Raw genomic sequence first — 18,334 nt, forward strand, 5'->3', positions numbered from 1 at the left:
AAAATGGGCGCGCCATGACATTCTATGGGTGGAGCTAACGTAGTGATGTAACAGCAAGGCATAAGAAAGCCATGATGTGGTCAAACGAGGATTCGCATCATGGGTGTGCAGAAACTGTGTGATGCTATTTAATAGTATACCGTAACCCCAAAGCAGCAAACATAGCCAACTATGACCATTACATAATAAATGCAGCAACAGTTACCCCAGACACCACAAAATAAACGCAATGGGCAACATGTCAGCAGAAAATAAACGTATTGCGGGCAACATGTCAGCACAAAATAAACGCATTGCGAGCAACATGCCAGCACAAAATAAACGTATTGCGGGCAACATGTCAGCACAAAATAAACGCAATGGGGCAAAAAATGTCAGCACAAAATAAATAAACGCATTGCGGGCAACATTTCAGCACAAAATAAACGAAATGGGGGCAAACATGTCAGCACAAAATAAACACAATGGGGGACATATGTCGGCACAAAATAAACACATTGCGGGCAACATGTCAGCACAAAATAAACACATTGCGGGCAACATGTCTGCACAAAATAAACGCATGGCGGGCAACATGTCAGCACAAAATAAACGCATTGCGGGCAAAATTTCAGCACAAAATAAATGCATTGCGGGCAACATTTCAGCACAAAATAAACGCAATGGGGGCAAACATGTCAGCACAAAATAAACGCAGTGCGGGCAACATTTCAGCACAAAATAAACGCAATGAGGGCAAACATGTCAGTACAAAATAAACGCAATAGGGCAAACATGTCAGCACAAAATAAACGCATTGCGGGCAACATGTCAGCACAAAATAAATGCACATTTCACCTGGAAAAAAAGTATGTACTCACCAGACAGAAGTCCCCTCATGCAGCCGGCCTCTGGTGTGTGTGTGCAGCTCCCCCGGACGATCCTCCTCCAATCTCCCACGCTCACAGGCAGAGCAGGGCTACGGCAAGATGGTGCCCGAAGCCCTGTACTCGAGACACACAGTCTCCAGTACAAGGCTCCGCCTCCGGACGCCATCTTCCCGTAGCCCTGCTCTGCCTGTGCCTGCCGGAGGACAATGCAGGCTGCTGGAGCGGGGCTCCGGGGAATGTATTAGCACAGCGTCTATGAGACGCTGCGGCTAGTTCATTCAGTACGGTGGCCAGAGTCCCGAGGCCGGGACGTCCCGCTCAGTGTTGCCAACTCATCCCTTTAATTACTGACACATCTAAGTTATACAGGTTCTGGGGCTACTTACACATAATCAGTGCCTTCCCTGCATCTACCTAGCCACGAAACCTGTATAATTCATATGTGTCAGTAATTAAAGGGATGAGTTGGCAACACTGGTCCCGCTGCTAAAAGCAGGACGTCTCCCGGGACCTCATGCAGCCTGGGACAGCGCCCCCCGAAGTTGGGACACGTCCCGGGTAAAGCGGGACGTATAGTCACCGTAGATTAGTTCAAAAACTTATTGGACTATCTTTTCTACTAATATGAGTGGGAAGGAGAGTGGGAAGTGTAGCAAAATTGTGACATCAAATTAATGGGGCTGCAGGCAGGGAACACACTGTTTTCGTGCGCGTTTTCTGCACAGAAAAACTGAGAACTCATGTTGGGCTAGTTCACACTTGATGTTGTTCGCGTGCAGAAAAGAAAAAAAAACTGACATTCTGCATGATGACTATGCACATTCTGTCAGTTTTCTCTATCAATTACATTAGCTGCAGTGAAAAAAATACGTGTTGTCCTGCATAGAAACACACTTGGTGCAGGCTCGTACTGAGCCGCTGTGAGCTCGGGAGTTCGCCCGGGAGGCCCCGCCTCCACGTCTCCGGTGGGCCCCGGGCAGTGTGGCCAACAGTCAGAATACACTAGACCTATGCACTTGCCGGGGGCGGGCTGTTGCAGAGAATTACGCCCGCCCCTCGGCTCACTGCAGCAGCCAGTAAAAGGCATTTCTGTCCACACAGGACGCACATCCCCTCCCCTTTCTTTCCCCAGCCAACTCCACCCCCACCTCCGTCACTAAGCCCGGGAAACGCGTGCTGATGACTGTGCGAGTCGGAGCCTGTAATTCCCCTGACAGTGATTGTGGCTGGGGAGGGTAACGAGCAGCCGGAGGTATTCAGGAGCCAGCAAGCAGGGCCAGGGAGACAGACAGAGATCGTGACATTACCAGAGAGGAGTGACTGGTCAGAAGACTCTGACTAAACAAAAAAAACTGTGTAATGTGCTCTAAGGGCTGCTGGAGGAGTGCGCTAGGCATCGGATGTCTGCCCTGGTCATGTTCTGCAGGGCACTGTGCAGGGCTGTCCAGGCCTGTCCATGATCTGCATAGAGCACAGTGATGTGATCAGCCTGTACAGGCGGTGTGGCAATGGTTCCCTAATGCAAACTTTCCAATAACTACCACATACCTCCCAACTTTTTGAGATGAGAAAGTGGGACACTTAAGCCACACCCATGACACCCCCAACCACACACCCTGACACACCCCTAGTCAATCATACAATATACAGTGAATAAATGATCGAGGCCCCAGCCGGCGGATGCGGTGTGTGAGATAATATTGAGATAATATTGTCCCTCCCTCCCTCCAAATGTGCCCCCCCAGTGTCCCCCTGTATGCAGAGTTTAAGAGCGCAGCGTAGCGGGCACTCTTACCATTCCTCCTCGCGTACCGGGCTCTGGCTTCCATCTACTTCCTGTGACATCACAGGAAGCAGGAAGCGGAGAAGAGCCAGAGATGCCCGTACGTGCGGAGGAATGGTAAGACTGCCCGCTCCGCTGCGCTCTTAAACTCTGCATACAGGGGGACACTGGGGGGCACATTCGGAGGGAGGGACAATATTATCTCACGCACCGCATCCGCCGGCTGGGGCGTCGATCATTTCTTCATCTCCTCTGCCTGCCGGGACACAAGGGGGTGTATCCCGGGACAGCGGGACCCCTCCCCCAACCCGTGACCATCCCGACGAATCCGGGACGGTTGGGGCCCCTGCTACCACACAGCCTGTACAAACTGATCACATTACTGTACACTATGCAGATCATCACTTGTGCTCGGACTGGAGTTCTGGGCAGTAAAGGAAATATGAGAGGGTCAGAAGTTTATCTGATCTGAAGTTTTTGAAGTGGACCTTTTTTATATTTGTACATGTGGCAGCTACAACCTCATTCACAGCACAGCTTTGGCTTTTGTGGAGGCTTCTTTATCATATGGTAGAATGTAAGATGTAGTTATATCTGATTTGTATAACCTAAGCCCCATCTACACAATACAATTCTAAATGCGATCGATCGAATTTCGATTGGATCAAATTCGATTGATCGATTAAATCCGACATGTCCGATTGGGATTCGATTGGTAGTGTGATCGATTTGGCATTGTTTTGCATTGATATTCGACCACACCACCATTCGAATCTCGATCATGACCTGTCACAAGTTAGCGGAAAATGACACTTTGTGAAAAAAAACAATAAAAATCAATTTCCGCTAACTTGTGACAAAAAATAAAATCTTCTATGAACTCACCGTACTACTAACAGAATACCTTGGGGTGTCTTCTTTCTAAAATGGAGTCATTTGTGGGGTTCCTATACTGTCCTGGCATTTTAGGGGCCCTAAACCGTGAGGAGTAGTCTTCTTTTCAAAATGACCTGTGAAATCCTAAAGGTACTCATTGGACTTTGGGCCCCTTAGCGCAGTTAGGGTGCAAAAAAGTGCCACACGTGGTATCGCAGTACTCGGGAGAAGTAGTACAATGTGTTTTGGGGTGTATTTTTACACATACCCATGCTGGGTGGGAGAAATAACTCTGTAAATGGACAATTGTGTGTAAAAAAATCAAAAGATTGTCATTTACAGAGGTATTTCTTCCACCCAGCATGGGTATGTGTAAAAATACACCCCAAAACACATTATACTACTTCTCCCGAGTACGGCGATACCACATGATTGGCACTTTTTTGCAGCCTAACTGCGCTAAGGGGCCCAAAGTCCAATGAGTACCTTTAGGATTTCACAGGTCATTTTTGTTTCAAGACTACTCCTCATGGTTTAGGGCCCCTAAAATGCCAGGGCAGTATAGGAACCCCACTAATGACCCCATTTTAGAAAGAAGACACCCCAAGGTATTCCGTTAGGAGTATGGTGAGTTCATAGAAGTTTTATTTTTTTGTCACAAGTTAGAGGAAATTGATTTTAATTGTTTTTTTTCACAAAGTGTCATTTTCCGCTAACTTGTGACAAAAAATAAAATCTTCTATGAACTCACCATACTCCTAACGGAATACGTTTGGGTGTCTTCTTTCTAGAATGGGGTCATTTGTGGGGTTCCTATACTGCCCTGGCATTTTAGGGGCCCTAAACCGTGAGGAGTAGTCTTGAAACCAAATGTCGCAAAATGACCTGTGAAATCCTAAAGGTACTCATTGGACTTTGGGCCCCTTAGTGTACTTAGGGTATAAAAAAGTGCCACATATGTGGTACCGCCGTACTCAGGAGAAGTAGTATAATGTGTTTTGGGGTGTATTTTTACACATACCCATGCTGGGTGGGAGAAATATCTCTGTAAATGACAATTGTTTGATTTTTTTACACACAATTGTCCATTTACAGAGAGATTTCTCCCACCCAGCATGGGTATGTGTAAAAATACACCCCAAAACACATTATACTACTTCTCCTGAGTACGGCGATACCACATGTGTGACACTTTTTTGCAGCCTAGGTGCGCTAAGGGGCCCAACGTCCTAATCACAGGTCATTTTGAGGCATTTGTTTTCTAGACTACTCCTCACGGTTTAGGGCCCCTAAAATGCCAGGGCAGTATAGGAACCCCACAAGTGACCCCATTTTAGAAAGAAGACACCCCAAGGTATTCCGTTAGGTGTATGGCGAGTTAATAGAAGATTTTATTTTTTGTCACAAGTTAGTGAAAAATGACACTTTGTGGAAAAAAAAAATCAATTTCCGCTAACTTTTAACAAAAAATAAAATCTTCTATGAACTCGTCATAAACCTAAGAGAATACATTGGGGTGTCTTTTTTCTAAAATGGGGTCAGTTTGTGGGGTTCCTATACCGCCCTGGCATTTTACGGGCCCAAAACCGTGAGTAGTCTGGAAACCAAATGTCTCAAAATGACTGTTCAGGGGTATAAGCATCTGCAAATTTTGATGACAGGTGGTCTATGAGGGGGCAAATTTTGTGGAACCGGTCATATGCAGGGTGGCCTTTTAGATGACAGGTTGTATTGGGCCTGATCTGATGGATAGGAGTGCTAGGGGGGGTGACAGGAGGTGATTGATGGGTGTCTCAGGGGGTGGTTAGAGGGGAAAATAGATGCAATCAATGCACTGGGGAGGTGATCGGAAGGGGGTCTGAGGGGGATCTGAGGGTTTGGCCGAGTGATCAGGAGCCCACACGGGGCAAATTAGGGCCTGATCTGATGGGTAGGTGTGCTAGGGGGTGACAGGAGGTGATTGATGGGTGTCTCAAGGTGTGATTAGAGGGGGGAATAGATGCAAGCAATGCACTGGCGAGGTGATCAGGGCTGGGGCCTGAGGGCATTCTGAGGGTGTGGGCGGGTGATTGAGTGCCCTAGGGGCAGATAGGGGTCTAATCTGATAGGTAGCAGTGACAGGGGGTGATTGATGGGTAATTAGTGGGTGTTTAGGGTAGAGAACAGATATAAACACTGCACTTGGGAGGTGATCTGACGTCGGATCTGCGGGCGAACTATTGGTGTGGGTGGGTGATCAGATTGCCCGCAAGGGGCAGGTTAGGGGCTGATTGATGAGTGGCAGTGACAGGGGGTGATTGATGGGTGGCAGTGCCAGGGGGTGATTCATGGGTGGCAGTGACAGGGGGTGATTGATGGGTGATTGACAGGTGATTGACAGGTGATCAGTGGGTTATTACAGGGAAGAACAGATGTAACTAATGCACTGGCGAATTGATAAGGGGGGGGGTCTGAGGGCAATCTGAGCGTGTAGGCGGGTGATTGGGTGCCCGCAAGGGGCAGATTAGGGTCTGATCTGATGGGTAACAGTGACAGGTGGTGATAGGGGGTGATTGATGTGTAATTAGTGGGTGTTTAGGGTAGAGAACAGATGTAAACACTGCACTTGGGAGGTGATCTGACGTCAGATCTGCTGGCGATCTATTGGTGTGGGTGGGAGATCAGATTGCCCGCAAGGGGCAGGTTAGGGGCAGATTGATGGGTGGAAGTGCCAGGGGGTGATTGATGGGTGGCAGTGACAGGGGGTGATTGATGGGTGATTGACAGGTGATCAGTGGGTTATTACAGGAAAGAGCAGATGTAACTAATGCACTGGCGAATTGATAAGGGGGGGGGGGGGTCTGAGGGCAATCTGAGCGTGTAGGCGGTTGATTGGGTGCCCGCAAGGGGCAGATTAGGGTCTGATCTGATGGGTAACAGTGACAGGTGGTGATAGGGGGTGATTGATGGGTAATTAGTGGGTGTTTAGGGTAGATAACAGATGTAAACACTGCACTTGGGAGGTGATCTGACGTCGGATCTGCGGGCGATCTATTGGTGTGGGTGGGTGATCAGATTGCCCGCAAGGGGCAGGTTAGGGGCTGATTGATGGGTGGCAGTGACAGGGGGTGATTGATGGGTGGCAGTAACAGGGGGTGATTGATGGGTGATTGACAGGTGATCAATGGGCTATTACAGGGAAGCACAGATGTAAATATTGCACTGGCGAATTGATAAGGGGGGTCTGAGGGCAATCTGAGCATGTAGGCGGGTGATTGGGTGCCTGCAAGGGGCAGGTTAGGGTCTGATCTGATGGGCAACAGTGACAGGTGGTGATAGGGGGTGATTGATGGGTGATTGATGGGTAATTAGTGGGTGTTTAGGGTAGATAACAGATGTAAACACTGCACTTGGGAGGTGATCTGACGTCAGATCTGCGGGCGATCTATTGGTGTGGGTGGGTGATCAGATTGCCCGCAAGGGGCAGGTTAGGGGCTGATTGATGGGTGGCAGTGACTGGGGGTTATTGATGGGTGATTGATGGGTGATTGACAGGTGATTGACAGGTTATCAGGGGGATAGATGCATACAGTACACAGGGGGGGGGGGGTCTGGGGTGAATCTGAGGGGTGATCAGGAGGGGGCAGGGGGGGGGGGATAAAAAAAAATAGTGTTTACAGATAGTGACAGGGAGTGATTGATGGGTGATTAGGGGGGTGATTGGGTGCAAACAGGGGTCTGGGGGGTGGGCAGGGGGGGGGGGGTCTGAGGGGTGCTGTGGGTGATCTGGGGCAGGGGGGGGGAGAAATCAGTGTGCTTGGGTGCGACATAGGGTGGCTGCAGCCCGTCCTGGTGGTCCCTCGGACATTGGGACCACCAGGGCAGGAGGCAGCCTGTATAATACACTTTGTAAACATTACAAAGTGTATTATACACTTTGTATGCGCGATCGCGGGGTTAACATCCCGCCGGCGCTTCCGTATGGCCGGCGGGATGTTGCGGCGGATGAGCGGTGACAGGCGCCGGCGGAGGATCGCGTCACGGATGACGCAATCGCTCCGCCCATGCCCTTACAAGGACCGCCGCCTCTGTGGGTGAGCTGGTGCTCGACTTCCCGGCCGCCCCTGTGCGTTAGGCGGTCGGGAAGTGGTTAAGGGAATAGCTCCCATGAAGGTCACTATTGTACTTTATAGCCATCACACAGACATCATCATTTGAAGAGTGTACAGTTAAAGCGGATCCGAGATGAAAAACTAACTATAACAAGTAACTTGTCTATATATCTTATCTAAAGTGTAGATGGTTTACACAGCAAATCTAGCTGCAAACAGCTTTAATAGAATATGATTATTTCTTCCTGTGATACAATGACAGCAGCCATGTTGTTTGTACACATTACACACGCTTATCTGCATCTTCAGCACTCAGCCTGTGAAAAAAAACTATCCCCCCTTCCTCCTCCCTCCTCCCCTCTGCCTCTGAAATCTCTGGCTAGTAATACCTCCCCCTCCTCCTGCCCAGACGGAGCTCCCATAAGCCCTTGCTACTGCTTCCTGTGATACAATGACAGCAGCCATGTTGTTTGTAAACATTACACAGAGGCAGGCTTATCTGTATCTTGATCACTAAGCCTGTGAAAAAACCTAATCCCTCTCCTCCCTCCTCCAACCTACCTCTGAAATCAATGGCTAGTAACACCTCCTCCTCCTCCTCCTGCCCAGACTGAGCTCCCATGAGCACTTGCTACTGCCAAAACTCTCTGAAAACCTGTGGGCGTGGTTTATTTAGTTTATAGGGAATTAGAGTATTAAAACAAAAGCAAAAAAGTATTTGGCTTGAGGAATGCCCTATAAACAATAGGAAAGGAACACAACTATGCAATGAGTAAAAGTTCACCTCGGATCCACTTTAAGTATGTGGGTGGAGGGGGGTTATGCTTATGTGTGCTGTTGAGAAGGGACTAGAAGTCAGTGGTAGTATAAGGTTAAAGTTAGCCATAGCAGAAAAAAGAAAGTAAGGGACAGGGTAGCATGTAACAACCCATTAGAAGGTACTAGTAAAACCCTTGCTATTCATAATTGTTAATGCGTTTTGTTAAGAAGGCTGACGACCCATGCTACTGGTGGTACTATGTGTTACTATACGTTACATGTAAACACACAGAGTATTTGCTAATTAGGTTCTAATTGGATTTCAACCAAAGATCAAATTTAGACAGAATGAATTATTCATGAGGTTGTTGGTATCTCAAAGACTCAATATACCATTGTACCAGGGCCTTTTTTAGATATTGGAAGAACTAGGCAGTTGCCTAGGGCACAATTTGCTAAAGGCCAAGTACAGTATTTTGTTCTTTATGGTAGGACTAAACCCAGCTGCTGGCTACATGATGTAAGGGATAGAATTGAACTCTGGTGTAGGTACTGGGCTAAGAATCCAGAAAACTGCTTCTCAGCTTTATTACCTATGTCCATTGGTCTTCTAAGAAATAAATAATATAACATGTACAAGTATACTGTATTTTAAAATGGCACAGTTGGTGGTGTCTTGCCTAGGCACCATGATGGCGAGAATCTGCCCTGCCTGTGTAATCAGGCTTCTACACAAATTCATATTGCAGTCTGCTATTTGCAGTGTGATTACTTTCCCTCATGATCTCACTGTACATTCTCTCTAGATAGCAAATATCAACTAGTATCTCCTAAAGAACAGAAGAGAACTGCTGTGCTGCTACCTGTCAGTCACTTCCTTCCCCTCGTTTCATGTCCTGTAACCAGGGAACAGCAGCTTGCAAGCTACACCTGTGTACTTCCAGAGGGGTCAGATGCCTTAATTAAATCATGCCATAGAGGCTTGAATTGTTCTTCTTGAAATCCTCACATATTTTGTCAAGTAGCTAACGGACAACTCTGAGAATTCTACAATTTCACAATGCCTCTTGTTTTGTTTCCGGCTCGTACTGGGTTTGCATATATCACCCCTATTAAACAGTAACTCCACATTTGTTGAGAGAAGAAAGCCTCTAGAAAAGCTATTTACTCTGCAAGAATAATACCAAATGTTATTGTGTATCCTAGAGGGGAGCATAGACATAAGATAACCTTACTGCATATACCATTGGTGGGCATCGACATAGAATAACATTACTGTGTATCCTACAGGTGAGCATAGACAAAAGATAACATTACTGCATATACCATTGGTGGGCATTGACATAGGATAACGTTACTGTGTATCCTAAAGGTGAGCATAGACAATAATGTTACTACCTATCCTAAATGTGAGCAAATACATACTTTGTATCCTAAAGGGAAGCCTATGCTCACCATTATGATACATGGTATGTCTCTGCTCACAAAAGATAATGTTACTGTGTATTCTAAAGATAAGCATAGAGATTGGATAATGTTACTGCGTATCCTAAAGGTGAGCATAGACTTACTGCAAAGCTTAAAGATGAGCATAGACATTGGATAATGTTACAGTGTATCCTAAAGGTGTGCATGGACATAGGATAACATTACTCCATATCCTAAAGGTGAGCATAGACATAGGACAGCATTACTCCATATCCTAAAGGTGAGCATAGACATAGGATAGCATTACTCCATATCCTAAAGGTGTGCATAGACATAGAATAACATTACTCCATATCCTAAAGGTGAGCATAGACATTGGGTAACATTACTCCATATCCTAAAGGTGAGCATAGACATAGGATAACATTACTCCATATCCTAAAGGGGGGCATAGACATTGGGTAACATTACTACATATCCTAAAGGTGAGCATAGACATAGGATAACATTACTCCATATCCTAAAGGTGGGCATAGACATTGGGTAACATTACTACATATCCTAAAGGTGTGCATAGACATTGGGTAACATTACTCCATATCCTAAAGGTGAGCATAGACATTGGGTAACATTACTACATATCCTAAAGGTGTGCATAGACATTGGGTAACATTACTCTATATCCTAAAGGTGAGCATAGACATTGGGTAACATTACTACATATCCTAAAGGTGAGCATAGACATTGGGTAACATTACTCCATATCCTAAAGGTGGGCATAGACATTGGGTAACATTACTCCATATCCTAAAGGTGTGCATAGACATTGGGTAACATTACTCCATATCCTAAAGGTGAGCATAGACATTGGGTAACATTACTCCATATCCTAAAGGTAAGCATAGACATTGGGTAACATTACTCCATATCCTAAAGGTGAGCATAGACATTGGGTAACATTACTCCATATCCTAAAGGTGAGCATAAACATAGGGTAACGTTATTGCGTATCCTAAAGGTCTTTGCTAATCTTGTGGGCAACTCCTCAAATGAAACATTTTTAATTTGAAATATCAACTATAAACAATGATGGTCTAATTCTACCACAAAAATAATCACACATTCAGAAAGAACACATAGTAGATAACATCAAAGCAATACAGAAAAAGGAAATGAGCAAGTCTGTCCGATACGATTGATTGTCTGAAGATGCTGTTCTGGTTCTGCATCTCTCTCACAAACTCTCCAGATGATGGGTGCATTTACTGTGCCAGAAAAGCATATTACATAACAAATGAGCAGAAATGTGTGATAAATGACAGCAGAATAGACATTTCCTAGAAACCAGTATGGATAAAGTGAGAGAAAATGTGATTCTGGCAGGATTACACTGGTGTCAGAGAATCCCAGGGTTTAGGAGGTTACAGATGCCTATACTGCTATACCCAGTGTACCAGAACGCTTTATGACACAGGGCGCAGTTCCCAGTCAAGTCAGACTGGGATTAGTGCTTTGTACAGGATTTATGACATACACCTAAGGAAGGGACTTTTGTGGCCTGGAGAGCACATGTGCACACAATTAGCATGAAAACAATAGTCTTCACTCTGGCCCTTTCCCGCTTCTGACAAAGTATCTCCTATTCACCTTAACAATTAGAGCAGAAGGATGCAGTGAATGGAATGCCTCATTATGAACTGTGCATCTCATGCCGGCTAGTTTTTCTTATATAGCTGTCTACTTTTGCTTGTGTTGGCCCATTGTTAAACTTAAATGGTCATGACATTCATTTCTCTAATGGACAATTGGAGCCAGGCAGCAGATATAGTCTGCTGGTCAACAGGAGCTTTCGATTGTCATGTCTTTCTGGTGTTTCCTCATTAGTCCCAGTATGACTCTGATCCTCCCCTCTTTGTCATCATAATTAACCCATTGGATGCTTACAAAGAAGATGCCATGATGCTTTGGCAACATGAGATTTATCCCACTGTGTCCTTTTTTACCCCTTTCCAAATAACGCGTGCAATGATATTTGTGAGAGCAGTCGCGGGCAAGTCCATGCCACTTAAGTGTGCATTCCTGTCATTCATTGTTATGCTAATAAAGCACTTTAACATAGTTTCTTCAATTCCATTTCTGCATAGGTAAATACAATTCTTCTATAGAAGAAGCAATTATATTATGTCTAATATTCTTACCCATTTAATTGTGCAATGTTTATTTACAATATTTACCAATGAACAGTTTTACTTGTTACATTACATATTTTTGTACTTTAGTAGCTATTGTTGTACTTTGGTAAATTATAGAGATACAAAACTGCAGTGCTGATTATTATATATTTAAAACAGTGTATGCTTAGCCCATAGTATATAAAAAAATTCCTTGGTCCAATGTTAATCTTATCCGTACCTATTGGCAGGGTAAGAATTTTAGGTTCTGAGGATCCAAAGTAAAGACCATCTTTAGTCTCAATCTTTCATTTTGTACCCAATTATAAAGGATAAGTAAACAGTATATTATCAATATGCCAAGGCAGATAGCCTTATTAGGTGTTTGCCCTTACAGTGCATAAGCATCTGCTGCATACCATGGAAGCCATTACAGCCAGAGTGCTCAGGCTGCTAGGACAACACTGTATAATGTGTCCCAAAACATCAAATGTAGTCACCTTTCAACTGAAAAATGTTAAAACTTAAAGACAGGCATTTTGTGATCATATGAGCAGTTTGGTGGCATTAAAATTTAGGACATCTGTCATCAAGATTAGCTCCTGGGCTGCTACACACAGTCACATTACAGCAGATGAAATGGCACAGAATTAACTACACCTCATCCTGCACAAGGATTTCCTGGTCAGGGCAGAAACTAAGCGCTGGTTCACAATGCAACCGCTTTTCAGTGCTTTTCAAATCCCATTGCTAATGTAATCCTACCCCCAGCTCTTTGAGTATTGAGGTGTGGATGTATCCCTTGTTGTTAACGTGGACAAGGGGGTTTTGCAGGTGAGGGGAGTGCAGCCATCCTGGCAATACCAGCAAGCATGAGGAAGAAGGGTATAAAGAAGCTGGGGGGGGGGGGGGGTTTACATAATTTTGTTTAATATTAATAATAAAAAAACAACAACAACAACAAAAACTCAGAGACCAGAAGGGTTGTATAGTCCTGAAAACAACTCCAAACAGAATCTACCTTAGAAATCTGACTTCATCTTGGTTAAAGTCCTCCTGTATCTCTCGAGGAGACTTAATTAATGTGCCATGCAAGGATATCCTTTCACGGACATTGGTTACATTATATTTAAAATTAAACCGGTAGTAAGGAGTTTGCGCACTTTTTGAGACTAAGTCCTGGAGCTGGCCAGACTAAGGCAGCTCACCAAAGACAGTTTTCTGTCCACGGCTGCATGCCTTTACAAAGGGGACTTAGAGGAGTAAGTATTACCACAGTGCTGCATCAGTTGGTCGCTGGGATAAGCCGCTATTAGTAAAATATCTGCCTACCCGGCACTTATACTAACCTTAACCCTCCTGTTAAAGTGCCTAACCTTAACCCCTCCTAGTAATGCCTAACCCTAACACCACCCTCCCTAAATTTGCCTAACACAAATTTAATTTGGGCGCCCAAACTACATTTGATTAACACAAATTTAATTGGGGCACCCATACTACAGCTAGTTGTAGCCGATCGGCTACAACTATTAAATTCTACGTAGTAGCCGATCGGCTTCTGCTCTCATCGGGCACCCAAGTGCCAATATTTAACACGGGCATCTATGAGATGCCTGCCGGTCGCAGCACCAAAACAGCTTAGTCTTTTTTCTCATTTGAAATCAAGTCTCTGAATTTTGAACACGCCTGTGTGCCGGTCTTATTATAGAAATGTAAAATTCAATCACACACTTATGCGTCACATCAGGAGGTAAAAAACATGCATGCAGACACTTTTATGTCTTGGAATTGGATCAGGCTCAAAATATACAGTACCTTGTTGTTTGCTAGGATGTGGTTGGAGACTTACTGCACTGTATGGTAGCATAGGTAGTTATGCTAGGACTGGAAACTGATATAATGAGTTGTATGAAGAAAGTAGCCAGCTGTGTATTCTATGCCACAAATAATTAAAAGGTTATGTATGTCTCTTGCTTTAACAATGAATAAACACATTTTAAGCTAAAGATATGTTTTAAGTCCCTGTTCAGTCAAACAATACCCCCTCCCTTACACTGATAGGATAACATATAAATCAATACCTAACAATTATTTCATATACTTTGTTTTTTGAGTGTTGACCACTGTTGTACCTTCTACTGTGCAAATGACAGTGCAGCTCTCATCACATTTTTAGGTCTTAGTTGTGGTGTGCAATTTCTGCTTCTCCCACCTCCCCCCAGCCTTGCCAATTGTCTTTTTCTATTTATAAAGCCAGCTATTAGTTTTCCAAACCAGCCATAAACACACAATGCACTTTATTTTCTAGTCTGAAATCTCTATTTTGGGACAGTTAACCCAAGTATTTCCTCTACCTGTATGAGTAATCAGCTGTACAATACATAGGTTCTTGCGAGTTATTTGCCACACAAATGGCAATAACAGAGACTCTCCGAAGTTTTTTAGATTTTCTTATGATTATGGTGAAGGGTCTGGATAATTGTGTACTTAGAGTGTAAATTCAAAGTTTGAAGTAACGTGGCATTTGCAGAGCTGAACTGAAGTGATTGCTTATTTCTCAAAATAAAAAAGAAACATTGAATTTCACTGTAGGTTCTGGATAGGACAGGATTGGTTTGTGCCACATTTTCTTTTTTTTTTGCAGTAAAATATTTATCCTATTCCATATTCAGTAACATGAGTTCATGTAACCAAGGTAGAGAGAGAGGAAAAAATGTGGAACAGTGACACAGAGAGCTATACTGTAATAGTCCAACAGGTTCCAACTACTGTACACTTTACTAGCATAAAGTCTATTTTAAGTGAATTTCCCACTTCCTTTCCTTGTAACCAACGGCAGTAAAAACCTGGTCGCCTTTTAGCCCCTACTCAGGGTTTTGTCTGGAATTTCACTTTAAAAAAAGTGCAATGTATACAACTTATAATTTGTATAACATGCATCCATATTACCTCAACAGAGCCTTGAAAAGGCAGGAAAATGCAATATAGTTTACACTGTAGTCCATTATATATATATATATATATATATATATATATATATATATATATATATATGTATATGTGTGTGTGTGTACCTGTTGTATAATGCATTCAGAAAAGCATACTCTGTTGTAGCTTTTCTACCCCTAAGGATGTGTCAAGATAAATTCTGTTTTGCTTACCATGCCCAGCTGGTTCTACCAAAAACATGCTGTGGTGTGGGGGATGCAGCTGATGCCCCTGACAAACACATTCACAGCTGCTCTGTACAGTCACGGGTTAGTGACTAGTTAGAATGGCTTGCAAACATTAAACTGTGCATACCTTTTACTTTCTCCTATTGAGCCCAAACAAGTCAACAATTAGACTGAGATGAGATATTTACCAATATGGCCAAGGCCTCCTCAAATATTATTATTAACCTCCCTGGCGTTCAGTTTCTGCTGGATTTCTGAGCAAAAAGTGACCCAATTAATTTTCATAACCTTTTTTCCTGTAACCTAACAAAATGTGTCAAGCAGGGGTCTAGTGTACATTTTGAGACCAATAAAAGCTTGAAACACAAAATCTAAACTACATTTCAAAATGACTCCCCAAAATATCTGATCATTTATACTTCCAAGCTGCAGCTGCTCAACCTGCACTAATACAATAGAGATGATGGGCAGATTCGAACAAGAGACAGATCTTTATCTAATCAAATCTGATTAGAGAGAGATCGGTCAGCTGCCAATACTCTGCAGGTTGATTCCCGATCAAGACCTGCCCAACCTACATCTTTGAGCTCACCAACAGATATATACCTGCTCACCCCCTCTGGTCCTCCAATGATCTCCGCCTGACCTCCCCACGCATTTCTCATTCCCATGCATGCTTACAAGACTTCTCAAGAGCTGCCCCTACCCTATGGAACTCCATTTCACTCCCCCTCAGACTCGCTCCTTCCTTCAACACCTTCAAGCATGACCTCAAAACAAATTTCTTTAAAATGGCCTAGTGGCCTACCCCACATCTACCACATGCTAACTCTCTCAGTCAACCACCTTTTTCTACAGTCCTACCTTATGTGCCCCTCCCCCACCCTTTAGATTGTAAGCCTTTGGCAGGGCTTCCTCCCTCCCTTAGGGTTTCCTTCTTAAATTTACTACCCCAGCAATGACACCCTTCTCATGGACTAACATGGACTTGATTTGTCGGGTCTCTGTAAAACGCATGTTATACCCTGATTGCATGTATAACCTTGTGCTATGTTATATAACCATTGGTTACCTCTCTGTCACCCCTTGTTGCAATGTATGTATCCCTATTTATTGTCATGCGCTGCGTAATATGCTGGCGCTTCATAAATACAATTAATAATAATAATATACGAGTGTTAACTTATCCCTGTGAAACTGTCTAAACTTAAAGCTCTACCCTCTTTGAGCTGTTTTTACCTGTCCGTCCGATTTGGCAGATATGCATCACTTTGTTGCAATGTGGTATATGCCCACCTCACAAGAGCCTTAAAGGATACCCGAGGTGACGTGACATGATGAGATAGACATGGGTATGTACAGTGCCTAGCACACAAATAACTATGCTGTGTTCCTTTTTGTCTTTCTCTGCCTGAAAGAGTTAAATATCAGGTATGTAAGTGGCTGACTCAGTCCTGACTCAGACAGGAAGTGCCTACAGTGTGACCCTCACTGATAAGAAATTCCCCTTTTTATCTCTTTCTTGCTCTTAGAAGCCATTTTCTGCTAGGAAAGTGTTTTATAGTTGGAATTTCTTATCAGTGAGGGTCACACTGTAGTCACTTCCTGTTTGAGTCAGGACTGAGTCAGCCACTTATATACCTGATATTTAACTCTTTCAGGCAGAGAAAGAAAAAAAGGAACACAGCTTCGCTAAAGAGGGAGGAAAGTGCTGTGATTTATATTATCATAGCACAGCTAATAAAAAGCCATTAGAAGTATGTTATTTCCATCTGAGGTTAGTGGTACTTTAAGGGTTAGGCATCATTACAGCGAGGGTTCTGTGTGAGAGTAGGGTTAGGTTAGGTCATAGTACAATATTGGTTTAGGTTACTGGTAATTTACTGGTAATTTTTGGTATTTTATTTTACTATTTCCGGCACCATTTTTACATGAGTTATGCTAGCAATCAGGATTTGAAATCTATGATGTCAGTCTTCCCTGTCTGCTGATTAACGTCTGAATATTCCATAAAAGATTATGGAATATTGCAACAACTACCATTTGAAAATGTAGAGGCAGGAAGTTTATCAGCAGTCTCAACACCATGGATTCCATGTCCCAGTCACTAGCAGACACAGTCATGGAGGTTTCTATGACTTACATAAAAAATACTAACATTTGTATAGCACTTTTCTCCTGTTGGACTTAAAGCACTCAAGAGCTGCAGCCACCAAGGGCATGCTCAAGGATTTGAACCCTGGTCGCCCATGTCAAAGGCAGAGCCATTAACCACTTCTCGACCGCCGTATAGACAATTGGCGGCCGGGAAGAGGACCCCGCAAGGACCGCCGTTTTGACAAATGTCGGCGGTCCTTGTAGGGGCATGGGCGGAGCGATCGCGTCATCCGTGACGTGATGCTCCACCGGCGCCTGACTCCGCTCATCCGCCGCAACATCCCGCCGGCCATACGGAAGCGCCGGCGGGATGTTAACCCTACGATCGCCGCATACAAAGTGTATAATACACTTTGTAATGTTTACAAAGTGTATTATACAGGCTGCCTCCTGCCCTGGTGGTCCCAGTGTCCAAGGGACCACCCGGGCAGGCTGCAGCCACCCTAGTCTGCACCCAAGCACACTGATCTCCCGACCCCCCTGCCCCCTGATCGCCCACAGCACCCCTCAGACCCCCCCCTGCCCACCCCCCAGACCCCTGTTTACACCCAATCACCCCCCTAATCACCCATCAATCACTCCCTGTCACTATCTGTCAACGCTATTTTTTTTAACCCTAAACTGCCCCCTGGGGACTCCTGATCACCCCCCCACCCCTCAGATTCTCCCCAGACCCCCCCCCCCCCCCCCGTGTACTGTATACCTCTATCCCCCTGATCACCTGTCAATCACCCGTCAATTACCCATCAATCACCCCCTGTCACTGCCACCCATCAATCAGCCCCTAACCTGCCCCTTGCGGGCAATCTGATCACCCACCCACACCAATAGATCGCCCGCAGATCCGACGTCAGATCACCTCCCAAGTACAGTGTTTACATCTGTTCTCTACCCTAAACACCCACTAATTACCCATCAATCACCCATCAATTACCCCCTATCACCACTTGTCACTGTTACCCATCAGATCAGACCCTAATCTGCCCCTTGCGGGCACCCAATCACCCGCCTACACGCTCAGATT

The 18,334-nt window shown here is 44.6% G+C and overlaps 1 protein-coding gene across 2 annotated transcripts in view; it reads right to left on the reverse strand.

The window, feature by feature from the left end:
• The window catches only part of AHI1 (Abelson helper integration site 1), a 359,799-nt gene that overhangs the window by 2,825 nt on the left and 338,640 nt on the right, over positions 1–18,334 (reverse strand). The gene's annotated exons all lie outside the window — the stretch shown is intronic.

This window comes from Hyperolius riggenbachi, chromosome 4 (genome assembly GCF_040937935.1).
Source record: "Hyperolius riggenbachi isolate aHypRig1 chromosome 4, aHypRig1.pri, whole genome shotgun sequence".
NCBI lineage: Eukaryota > Metazoa > Chordata > Amphibia > Anura > Hyperoliidae > Hyperolius > Hyperolius riggenbachi.